Raw genomic sequence first — 12,578 nt, forward strand, 5'->3', positions numbered from 1 at the left:
GTATGTCCAAGTTGGCAGATTACGCTAATTTAGGAGGCACAGTAAGGTTACAAAGGGTCATAGGCAGATTAAGTGAGTGGGCAAAACTATAGGAGATGGAGTTCAATATGGGGAGGTTATAAACCCATAGTTCAAATGATGTACACAATGGGACCAAGAAAGAACAATTCAAACAATTTCTTAATAGTGAAAGATTAGGAACTGTGGAACAGCAAAATGATTTGGATGTCTATGTACATTAGTAGGCAGTCACAAAACACCAGGTTATAGTCCAACAGCTTTATTTGAAATCACAAGCTTTCGGAGTGCTGCTCCTTCATCAGGTGAAGTGAAGAGAAGCATACAGGCACAGCATATATAGTCAGAGAAAATGGCCAGATGATTACAGGTAATCTTTCTAACTGCCCTTTATCACACCTCGGCAGAGAGATAATCACAGCAATCAAAGGTGTGAATGGTGTCCAAACAGGTCAGTCAGGAAAACATTACATCAAAAAACAGTGAGGTGGGGTCACAAGGGGTCAAATGTTGCAGATGCTGGGGTCTGTATGAATAACAGAAAAAAAACAAAAAACTTTGCTGGAAATCACAGCAGGTCCGGCCGCATCTGTGCAGAGAGAACAAGCCAACGATGACTCGAGTCTGGATGACTCTACGTCAGGTGATGTTACATGTAGCGTGACATGAACCCAAGATCCCGGTTGAGGCCGTCCTGTGCGGAACTTGTCTATCAGTTTCTGCTCGACGATTTTGCATTGTCGTGTTTCTCGAAGGCTGCCTTGGAGAATGCTTACCTGAAGATCGGAGGCTGAATGTCCTTGACTGCTGAAGTGTTCCCCGACTGGGAGGGAACACTCCTGCCTGGCGGTTGTTGTGCGGTGTCCATTCATTCGTTGTCGCAGTGTCTGCATGGTCTCGCCGATGTACTATGCTCCGGGGCATCCTTTCCTGCAACGTATGAGGTAGACAACGTTGGCCGAGTCACTTGAGTATGTACCATGTATCTGGTGGGTGGTGTCCTCACGTGTGATGATGGCATCTGTGTTCATGATCTGGCATGTCATGCAGAGGTTGCCGTGGCAGGGTTGTGTGGTGGCGTGGTCGCTGTTCTCCTGAAAGCTGGGTAATTTGCTGCGAACGATGGTCTGTTTGAGGTTAGGCGGCTGTTTGAAGGCGAGTAGTGGAGGCGTGGGGATGGCCTTAGCAAGGTGTTCGTCGTCATCGATGACATGTTGAAGGCTGCGGAGAACATGGCGTAGTTTCTCCGCTCCGGGGAAGTACTGGACAACGAAGGGTACTCTGCTGGTTGTGTCCCGTGTTTGTCTTCTGAGGAGGTCTATGCGATTTTTCGCAGTGGCCCATCAGAACTGTCGATCGATGAGTCGAGCGTCATATCCCGTTCTTACAAGGGCGTCTTTCAGCATCTGTAGGTGTCCATCGCATTCCTTCTCGTCTGAGCAGATCCTGTGTATTCACAGGGCTTGTCCATAGGGTATGGCTCCTTAACGTGGTTAGGGTGGAAGCTGGAGAAGTGGAGCATCGTGAGGTTGTCCGTGGGCTTGCGGTAGAGTGAAGTGCTGAGGTGCCCGTCTTTGATTGAGATTCGTGTGTCCAAGAATGAAACCGATTCTGAGGAGTAGTCCATGGTGAGTTTGATGGTGGGATGGAACTTGTTGATGTCATCGTGTAGTCTTTTCAGTGATTCTTCGCCGTCGGTCCATAGGAAGAAAATGTCGTCGATGTATCTGGTGTATAGCGTTGGTTGGCGGTCCTGTGCAGCGAAGAAGTCTTGCTCGAACTTGTGCATGAAGATGTTGGCACATTGGGGTGCGAATTTGGCCCCCATGGCTGTTCCGTGTGCTTGGGCAAAGAACTGGTTGTCGAAGGTGAAGACATTGTGGTCAAGGATGAAGCGGATGAGTTGCAGGATGGTGTCTGGAAATTGGCTGTTGTTGATGTTGAGTACTGAGACTGTCACAGCGATGCTGTCATCGTGGGGGATACTGGTGTAGAGTGCCGAGACGTCCATCGTGGCGAGGAGCGTTCCTGGTTCAACTGGTCCGTGGGTGCTGAGTTTCTGTAAGAAGCCTGTAGTGTCGCGACAGAAGCTGCGGGTTCCCTGTACGATGGGTTTCAGGATGCCCTCGATGTATCCAGAGAGGTTCTCACACAGGGTTCCATTGCCTGATACGATAGGACGTCCAGGTGTGTTGGCTTTGTGTATCTTTGGGAGGCAGTAGAAGACTCCCACGCAGGGAGTACGTGGGGTGAGAGCGCGTAGGATGCTCTGAAGGTCTGGATCGAAGGTCTTGATCAGTCTGTTGAGTTGGCGGGTGTGTTCTTTGGTCGGATCTGCGGGTAACTGTCTGTAGTGTTCCTGGTTTTCCAGTTGTCGGTATGCTTCTTTGCAATAGTCCATTCTGTTCTGTATGACGATGGCTCCTCCTTTGTCTCCTGGTTTGATGACGATGTTGCGGTTGGTCTTGAGAGCGTGGATGGTGTTGCGTTGTCCTCGGGTGACATTCTGGGCTGTCTTGTGAGTGCGGCTGATGAATCTGGCATTGTAGCATCGCCTGACAGCTTGAGCATACATGTCAAGCTTAGGGCAGCGGCCCATGGAGGGGTCCAATTTGACTCTTTCTTCTTCGGTTGCTGCACCGCGGATCCCTCTGTCTGCTGTTCCGGATCATTGATTGTTTCATTGGGTTCACTGCTGACATCTTGGGATTTGTGGAAGAATTCCCGGAGCCTCATTCTCCTGGTGAATTCCTCTGTGTCTGCCGCGAGGCCGATGGGGTCCATTTTGGTGGTGGGGCAGAATTTGAGCCCTCGGCTGAGAACTTCGATTTCGTCTGGTTGAAGGGCGTGGTTGGACAAGTTGATGATGGACTTCCCTATGGTTCCAACCGTGGTACCGGGCGAGGCTTGGTTGCTGCTGTTGGTGATGCCGAGTTTCTCAAGCTTCCTGTTCTTGGTGTGCATGTAGGCAGCGTAGTTCCATTGCCTCGTCTGCTTGGCGGTGTCTCCTATCTGGTCTGCTGTGTCCTGAGCAGAAGCTGAGAACATGGACTCTCTCTTGGTTTTGAGGTTGCGGCGTCTGCTGTAGAGCTGGTGTACGAGATGGTTGAGGAGTGTGCGAGAGGTACGACGGCAGAGCCTCTCAGTGTAGTCTGTGTTGTAGGTCGACTTGAGTGGGTTCGTGATCTGTCGTCCTTTCGGGATCTTGTCTGCTTTCTTGCATCTCTGTAGAAACTTGATGTCTGTGTCTATATGCGCGATTTTCTTGGAGATCCTCTCCACTTTGAGCCGGCAGTTTGTGGTACGATAGTAGCCATGATGTGGAGATGCCGGTGTTGGACTGGGGTGGACAAATGTAGGAAGTCACACAGCACCAGCTTATAGTCCAACAGCTTTATTTGAAATCACAAGCTTTCGGAGCGCTGCTCCTTCGTCAGGTGAAGTGAAGAGAAGCATACAGGCACAGCATATATAGTCAGAGAAAACTGCCAGATGATTACAGGTAATCTTTCTAACTGCCCTTTATCACACCTCGGCAGAGAGATAATCACAGCAATCAAAGGTGTGAATGGTGTCCAAACAGGTCGGTCAGGAAAACATTACATCAAAGAACAATGAGCTGGGGTCACAAGGGGTCAAATGTTGCAGATGCTGGGGTCTGTATGAAAAACAGAAAAAACCCAAAAAACTTTGCTGGAAATCACAGCATGTCCGGCTGCATCTGTGCAGAGAGAACAAGCCAATGATGACTCGAGTCTGGATGACTCTATGTCAGGTGGGGTTACATGTAGCGTGGCATGAACCCAAGATCCCGGTTGAGGCCGTCTCTTGAGTGCGGAACTTGGCTATCAGTTTCTGCTCGACGATTTTGCGTTGTGTGTTTGTGCACTAGTGCACAGGTACAAAAAATAATCATAAAGGCTAATGGAATGGTGGCCTTTATCTCAAGGGGCTGGGTTACAAAGGGGAAGATGTTATGCTCCAGTTGTACAGAGCCTTGGTCAGACCACATCTGGAGCACTGCGTTCAGTTCTGGGCACTGCACCTCAGAATGAATATATTGGCCTTGGTGGACGTGCAGTGCAGATTCACTGGAATGATATCAGGACTTAAAGGGTTAAATCACGAGGACAGGCAATTTTGCTTTTCTTTCCAGTTTTGAAGAAGGGTTCGACCCGAAACATCAACTCAAATTTCTCTCCACGGATGTTGCCTGACCTGCTGAGTTTTTCCAGCATATTCTGTTGTTATTTCAGGCAATATAAACTTGGCTTGTATTCCCTTGAGTTTAGATGGTTGAGGGATGATCTAATTTAGGTCTTTAAAATGTTAAAGGGAGAGTCATAGGGGTAGATGCAGAGACATTATTTCCTCTGGTAAATACAGAACACAGAAAAACTATTTCAACTGGTCATGGCCTTTGTACTGTAGTATCCCAGCCAGCTGTCCAGAATGATTATATTTAGGGACAGGACCAGGTGGCGTGTAGAAGTATGCTCGTCTGACTGCACCTCTCTAGAACTAAATCACTCAAGGAGAGGTGCAGTCTGCAGAACTTGTGTGGGATGCTGTAATTGGAGATCGAGATGATCCTTTAGGATCTCCAGCATCAGCACAATCATGTACTGCTTCTAGATCCCGCCTGCTCTTTTTGGTGGTGTTGCGGGAGTGGGGGGTGGTGCAAAGTCTCCAGAGAAAATTGATCAGAAGCTTGGCTAAGATAAAATAACAATATGGTGACTCTTGAATTTAAAACTCTAACAAATGGTGCGGTTCAAAACCAATAGCCGTTTGGAATGATGCTGCTTACACTATAAAGTCAACTAACCATTCTTAAAATAATTATAAGGAGAAACATCATTACTTATAAGAACATAAGAAAAAGCAGGAGTAGGCCATTCGGCCCTTCGAGCCTGCTCTGCCATTCGATGAGATCATGGCTGATCTTCTGCCTCAACTCCATTCATCGGCCCTATCGCCATATCCATTAATGCCCTTACTAGTCAGAAATCTATCGACTCCTGTTTTGAATATACCCAATGACTGAGCCTCCACAGCCCTCTGGGTAGAAAATTCCAAAGATTCACCACCCTCTGTGTGAAGAAATTTCCTCTCATCTCAGTCCTGAGTGGCCTACCTTTTATCCTGAGGCTGTGGCCCCTGGTTCTAGACTCTTCAGCCAAGGGAAACATTCTCCCAGCATCCAACCTATCAAGCCCTGTAATAATTTTGTATGCTTCAATGAGATCCCCTCTCATTCTTCTGAATTCAAGAGAATACAGGCCTAGTTTACTCAATCTCTTCTCATACGACAATCCCGCCATCCCAGGAATCAATCTTGTGAACCTTTTTTGCACTTCCTCTATGGCAAGTATATCCTTCCTTAGGTAAGGAGACCAAAATTGTACACAGTACTCCAGGTGTGCTCTCACCAAGGCCCTATATAATTGGGGTAAGGCTTTTTTACTCCTGTACTCAAATCCTCTTGTAATGAAGGCCAGCATACCATTTGCCTTCCTAATGACTTGCTGTACCTGCACATTCACTTTCAGTGACTCATGTACAAGGACACCCAGGTTCCTTTGAGCATCTGCATTCCCCAATCTTTCACCATTTAGGAAATTCTCTGCCTCTCTGTTTTTTCTACCGAAGTGGATAACTTCACATTTATCTACATTATATTCCATTTGCCATGTTCTCGCCCACTCACTGAGCCTGTCGAGATCCCCTTGAAGCCTCTTCACATCCTCTTCACAACTGACACTGCCACCTAGCTTTGTATCATCAGCAAATTTGGAAATGTTACATTAAGCCCCCTCATCCAAATCATTGATATAGATTGTGAATAGCTGGGGCCCAAGCACCAATCCTTGCGGTACCCCACTAGTCACAGCCTGCCATCCTGAAAAAGACCCGTTTATCCCTACTCTTTGTTTTCTGTCTATTAACCAATTCTCAATTCATGCTAGTATATTACCCCCAATTCCATGGGCCCTAATTTTTTTCTTGTGTGGGACCTTATTGAAGGCCTTCTGAAAATTCAAATACACCACATCTACAGGTTCCCCTTTGTCTACTCCACTAGCTACATCCTCAAAGAACTCCAATAGGTTTGTTAAACAGGATTTCCCTTTCATAAATCCATGTTGACTCTGCCCAATCTTACTATTAGTTTCGAAGTGCCCAGTTATTGCATCCTTTATAATAGATTCCAGCATTTCCCCCAACTACTGATGTGAGGCTAACAGGTCTGCAGTTCCCCGTTTTCTCTCTCCCTCCTTTCTTAAATAGCGGGGTTACATTTGCTATCCTCCAATCTGCAGGAACCATTCCAGAATCTATAGAATTTTGGAAGATGACTACCAATGCGTCCACTATCCCAATGGCCACCTCTTTCGAAATCCTAGGATGTAGGTCATCCAGTCCTTGGGATTTATTGACTTTTAGTCCCATTAATTTTGCTAGTACTGTTTTTTTCCTAATAATAATTTCTTTAAGTTCCTCATTCTCGCCACACCCTTGGTTTTCTCGTATTTCTGGAAGGTTTTTAGTGTCTTCCTCTGTGAAGACAGAAACAAAGTATTTATTTAATTTCTCTGCCATTTCCTCATTCCCCATTATAAATTATCCCGTCACTGACTGTAAAGGACCTACATTTACGTTAGCCAGTCTTTTCTTTTTCACATACCTATAGAAGCTTTTACAATCCGTTTTTATATTTTTCGCTAGTTTGTGCCCATATTCCATTTTCCCTTTCTTTATCAATTTCTTGGTCCCCCTTTGCTGATTTCTAAAAAGATCCCAATCCTCAGGCTGACCGCTTTTTCTGGCAACTTTATAAGCTTCCTCCTTTGACTTAATACTAGCTTTAAGTTATTTTGTTAGCCATGGTTCGATCACTTTTCCTTTTGGGTTTTTATGCCCTAGAGGAATATATGTTTGTTGCAAATTATGCATTATTTCCTTGAATGTTAGCCATTGTATGTCCGCCTTCATACCTTTTAGTGTAGTCTCCCAAATTTCCATGGCCAACTTGTCCCTCATAGCCTTGTAGTTTCCTCTGTTTAGATTGAAGACCTTAGTTTCAGATTGGACTACATCACTCTCAAGCTTAATGTAAAATTCAATCATATTATAGTTACTTGTCCCTAACGGCCCCTTTACCACAAGATTATTGATTAGCCCTTTCTCATGACACAGTACCAGATCCAGAATAGCCTGTTTCCTGGCTGGTTCCTCCACATACTGGTCTAGGAAACCATCTCGCATGCATTCCAAGAATTCGTCCTCCACACCATTAGTGGCAATTTGATTTGCCCAGTCAATATGTAGATTAAAGTCCCCCATGATTACCGTATTGCCCTTGTTACATGCACTTCTAATTTCTTGATTGATACTGTGCCGTATATTACCACTACTGTTTGGTGGCCTATACACAATTCCCACCAATGTTTTCTGCCCTTTGCTGTTTCTTAGCTCCACCCAAACTGATTCCAGTTCTACATCACGATCTGCCGAGCCAAGATCTTTTATCTCTACCGTACCGATCTCATCCCTTATTAACAGCGCTATGCCACCTCCTTTTCCTTTTTGTCTGTCCTTCCTAAATGTTGAGTACCCTGGAACATTCAGTTCCCAGCTTTGGTTACCCTGCGACCATGTCTCTGTAATGGCAATTACTTCATACCCATTTACTTCTATTTGTGCCATTAATTCATCCACCTTGTTGCAAATGCTACGTGCATTTAGATAAAGTGCCTTCAACTTTGCCCGTTTAATATTTTTCTGCAATTTGACCCTCTTTACCATTGGCCTTTGTTTCTACTCCCTACTAGTTTTGCTGACTACTTTTCTAACTTACACTTCCAGCTTTGTTTCTCTCCGTTCTGGGCCTACACGGGTTCCCAGCCCCCTGACAAACTAGTTTAAATCCTTCCCAACAGCACCAGCAAACCCCCCTGTGAGATTATAGGTCCCGGTTCTGCCAAGGTGTAATCAGTTCAGCTTGTACAGGTCCCACCTTCCCCAAAATCGGTCCCAGTGCCTCAGGAATTTAAATCCCTCCCTCCTACACCATCTCTCCAGCCATGCATTCATCTGGTCTATTCTCCTATTTCTGCTCTCGCTAGCACGTGGCACTGGGAGTAATCTTGAGATTACTACCTTTGAGGTCCTGCTTTTTAATTTATTTCCAAGCTCGCTATATTCTGCTTGCAGGACCTCGTCCCTCTTTCTACCTATGTCGTTGGTACCGATATGGACCGCGACCTCTGGCTGTTCACCTTCCCCCTTCAGAATGTCCTGCAGCTGCTCAGTGATATCCTTGACCCTAGCACCAGGAAGGCAACATACCATCCTGGAGTTACATCTGTGGCCACAGAAACGTCTATCTGTTCCCCTTACGATAGAATCCCCTATTACTATTGCTCTCCCACTCTTTTTCCTCCCCTCCTGTGCAGCCGAGCCACTCGTAGTGCCACGGACTTGGCTCTTGCTGCATTCCCCTGAGAAACCATCTCCCCCAGCAGTATCCAAAACAGAAAATCTGTTGAAGAGGGAGATGGATCCAGAGGACTCCTGCACTACTTTCTTAGTTATTTCACTCTGTCTGGCTGTCACCCATTCCCTTTCTACCTGCGCACTCTTTACCTGCAGTGTGACCACCTCGTTAAACAGGCTATCCACGTAGATTTCAGCCTTGCGGATGCTCCTCAGTGACTCCAGCCGCAGCTCCAGATCCGAAATGCGGATTTCGAGTAGCTGCAGCTGCAGACACTTCCTGCACACGTGATCGCCCTGGACACCGAAAGTGTCCCTGACTTCCCACATAGCACAGGAGGAGCACTCCATGCTGCCGAGCTGCCCTGCCATGTCCTACCCTTAATTTACTCCCTTTACTTCCTCTAAATTAAAGAATATTAAGTACACTAGGGACAATATTTACACTGAACCGCTGCTATAGGAGAAGTGGTTTTGTTTGGGTTGTGATGGAGGAGTTATGGCTGATTTTGCAGAGATGTTCTGTCCCTATGGAGTAAGATTGCCAGTTCCTAGTAGTTGTGCTGACTGTACCCTGACCATCAATCCCTAACAACTGATGTCGAAATAGAGGCATTTCAAACAATTGCAATGGCTGCATTTTCAATTACTCATCTTAGAATTCTGCACCAACAAAAGGCAACCCTGGCCTCAAAGATCTTTTACAATAGGGACAATATAGGACAATTTGGTGCCACAATAACAGCAGAAATTCACAATTTCCCTGAAAGAATAATGTAGATCGCTTTGCATTTGATGAGCATCTACTTTTTTAAAACGGCAACAGCAAATCTGCAGCTTGTCTGACAGTGACTCCTTTTATCACAGATCAAAGTGGTTTTCATATGTCGCAGTAGCAATTTGCAACTGCTTTGTGTGGTGTTCAGCTGAAGCTCATGTATCCTAGATTTCAGTACATTTTAAATTATATTTGCCAGAGACAGAAGAATCCAATAATCTTCCTTGTCAAGGTCAACAAACATTGAAGGTGACTCCCAATTAATGAAACATACAACAGGCTTTCTTTATTCTTTAGTTATACGTCTTCAGCAAACATAGCATACTCTTACTTTATTGTATAAAACTAAGCAGACCTGAAACATTTATATTGACACCTTCCAATACATTAACAATTTCTAAAATGCTTTCAGTAGTCTCTATTCCCTTGTAAGATTAGATCTTAAAATTCAATTAAGCTCAACTATTGTACTATCAAATTCAAGGTAGTACTGTTGGGCATCCCTGAGGCTACTGAACATATTTAAGACATTATATTGTAATTGAGAAAATTAGATACAAGGCGTTGGAAGAAGAGTTCACTTTCCTGGGATTATTGTCAGTCAGCTATTTTGGCTCTATTCTATTAACAGGTTTATTTTAAAAGTACTTTATTATTTTAAAGCATTTATTTTCAGTGATGTCTTGTACGCTGGTATTTGTCTTTTAGTATTCAACTCAAATGCAAGGTATTGACCTTGGGAGGAAAAAAAAAACATGCAAGCAGATATTTTAATCTAAACATCAAAGACGTCAGGTTCAAGTAAAGCAATCAGAAACATGTCTTTTTTGTTATTCAACTAGATGTCGATGGAATATCATGGATTTTGTTCTTATAATCAAGCACTGTGAAAAAACTTCAGTTCCAAATTACGATAACAAGTACGTTTTGTTATAAAAAAAAACTTAACCCACTCAATGTGATAAACCTGTGAACTTTGAAAAAAAATTTCAGAATGTTATTAACCATAATAGAAATATAAAAAATTCATTGTTGGATCAGCCCAGACGGGATATGTTTGTGAAGACCAGATATCAACCAAATTGTTTGCTAAACCTTAGATCCTTAGAACCATGTGTACAATATGTGATCTCATTAATATATTTTTCCATTAAATCTAGTTGTCTTCCATGCAAATCATTAAAAACATACTACAGGTTAGCAGTAGAAGGAATAGTTGATCGAGTTTACTGTAAACTTGCATAGTGCTGATCATCTTTGATCAGCAGAGGGCAAGAATATTATGTTCCAAAAATTCATTTTACAATCATTCTGAAAAAAATCTCAATTATTCAAAAACATTTTTAAAAATTACAGAAAATTACAACACTTGAAGTACTGTGAACAGTTCTTTTCTCCATATTATAAAAAAGGATATAGAGGTACAGGAGAAGGTGCAAAAAAGATGTACTAGGATGATACTGGAACTGAGAGGTTATAGCTATCAGGAAAGATTGAACAGGCTGGGGCTCTTCTCTCCAGAAAAAAGACTGAGGAGTGACCTAATAGAGGTCTTTAAGCTTATGAAAGGGTTTGATAAAGTAAATGTAGAGAAGATGTTTCCACTTGTGGGGGAGCCCAGAACTAGGGGCCATAAATATAAGATAGTCACTAATAAATCCAATAGGGAATTCAGGAGAAATGTATGTACCCAGAGAATGATTAGAATGTGGAACTCGCTACCATACGGAGTAGTTGAGGTGATTAGCATAGATGCATTTAAGGGGAAGCTAGATAAGCACATGAGGGAGAAAGGAATAGAGTGATATGTTGATGGGGTCAGATGAAGAAGGGTGGAAGGAGGCTCGTGTGGAGCATAAAGCTGTTGGGCTGAATGGCCTGTATCTGTACTGTAAATACTATCATATATATATATACAGTGCAGAAACAGGCCATTCGACCCAACCAGTCCATGCCGGCATTTATGCTCCACTTATTAATAATAATAATAATAATAATAATAATAATTCAACTTTATTGTCATTGTACAATGCACAAGTACATGAACAACGAAATGTGATCTTGCAAGCTCCCATGAGTCCAGTACAAATAACATTAACATTAAACGTAAATAGCACCGTCTTGGGAGAAGCAAAGCCGCTGCGTCTGTGCACGCCGCCATTCCATTTCCACCATTCCTCCTGTCCGACAATCTTCAGCCCAATGCCCGGGCCTGCTCACCAGCCGCCCCTCCCGGGGCTCCTTCCGTGACCTTCTCACCAACCGCCCCTCCTCGGGGCTTCTTCCGCGACCTTCTGCACCTGGTCTTCCCTGATGGTCACCTCTCCCGGTACTAACCAGGCCTGGCTCTGCTTAACTTCCTAAGCCTTGCCAGTGACCCTGTCCCTAGTCCCAGGAACAGGGACTTGAGCCTCCTCCTGTCTTTCCTCATCTAACTCTATCAGCATAACCCTCTATTCCCTTCACCCTAATATGCTTGTCTAACCACCCCTTAAATGCATCTATACTATTCACTTTAACCACTCCCTGTGGTAGCAAGTTCCATATTCTCACCACTCTCTGGGTAAAGAAGTTTCTTCTGAATTCCCTATTTGATTTCTTGGTGACTATCTTATATTGATGGTCTCTAGTTTTGCTCTTCCCCACAAGTGGAAACATTCTTTCTGTATCTATTCTATCAAAACTTTTCATAATTTTAAAGACCTCGATTTAGTCACCCCTTGGCCTTCGCTTTTCAAGAGAAAAGAGACACAGCCTGTTCATCCTTTCCTGATAGGTGCATCCTTGCACTTTTGGTATCATCCTTGTAAATCTTCTCTGCACCCTCCCCAGTGCCTCTATATCCTTTTTATAATATGGCAACCAGAATTGCACACAGTAATCCAAGTGCGGTCTAACCAAGGTTCGATACAATTTAGCATAACTTCCCTACTTTTCAATTCTATCCTCTAGAAATAAACCCTAGTGCTTGGTTTGCTTTTTTATGGCCTTGTTAAACTGTGTCGATACTTTTAATGATTTGTCTATTTGAACGCCTAGATCCCTTTTGTTCCTCAACCTATTTAGCTTCTTATTTTCCAAGTAATATGTGACCTCCCTATTTTTCTTACCAAAATGTAATACCTCACATTTATCTGTGTTGAATTTCATTTGCCAATTATATGCCCATTCTGCAAATTTATTAATGTCTTCCTGTAATTTGTTGCAGTCCTCCTCAGTATTGACTATCCCCCCCCAATTTGGTGTCATCCGCTATTTAGAAATTGTGTTTTTGATTCCAAGG

At 43.9% G+C, this 12,578-nt stretch overlaps 1 pseudogene; it reads right to left on the bottom strand.

The window, feature by feature from the left end:
- Positions 1-1,447: 1,447 nt before the first annotated feature.
- Positions 1,448-2,476, bottom strand: LOC147125010 (uncharacterized; annotated as a pseudogene).
- Positions 2,477-12,578: the final 10,102 nt, after the last annotated feature.

The sequence above is a fragment of the Somniosus microcephalus genome, chromosome 1 (genome assembly GCF_052327205.1).
Source record: "Somniosus microcephalus isolate GS21.2 chromosome 1, FLI_Smic_1.0, whole genome shotgun sequence".
Lineage (NCBI taxonomy): Eukaryota > Metazoa > Chordata > Chondrichthyes > Squaliformes > Somniosidae > Somniosus > Somniosus microcephalus.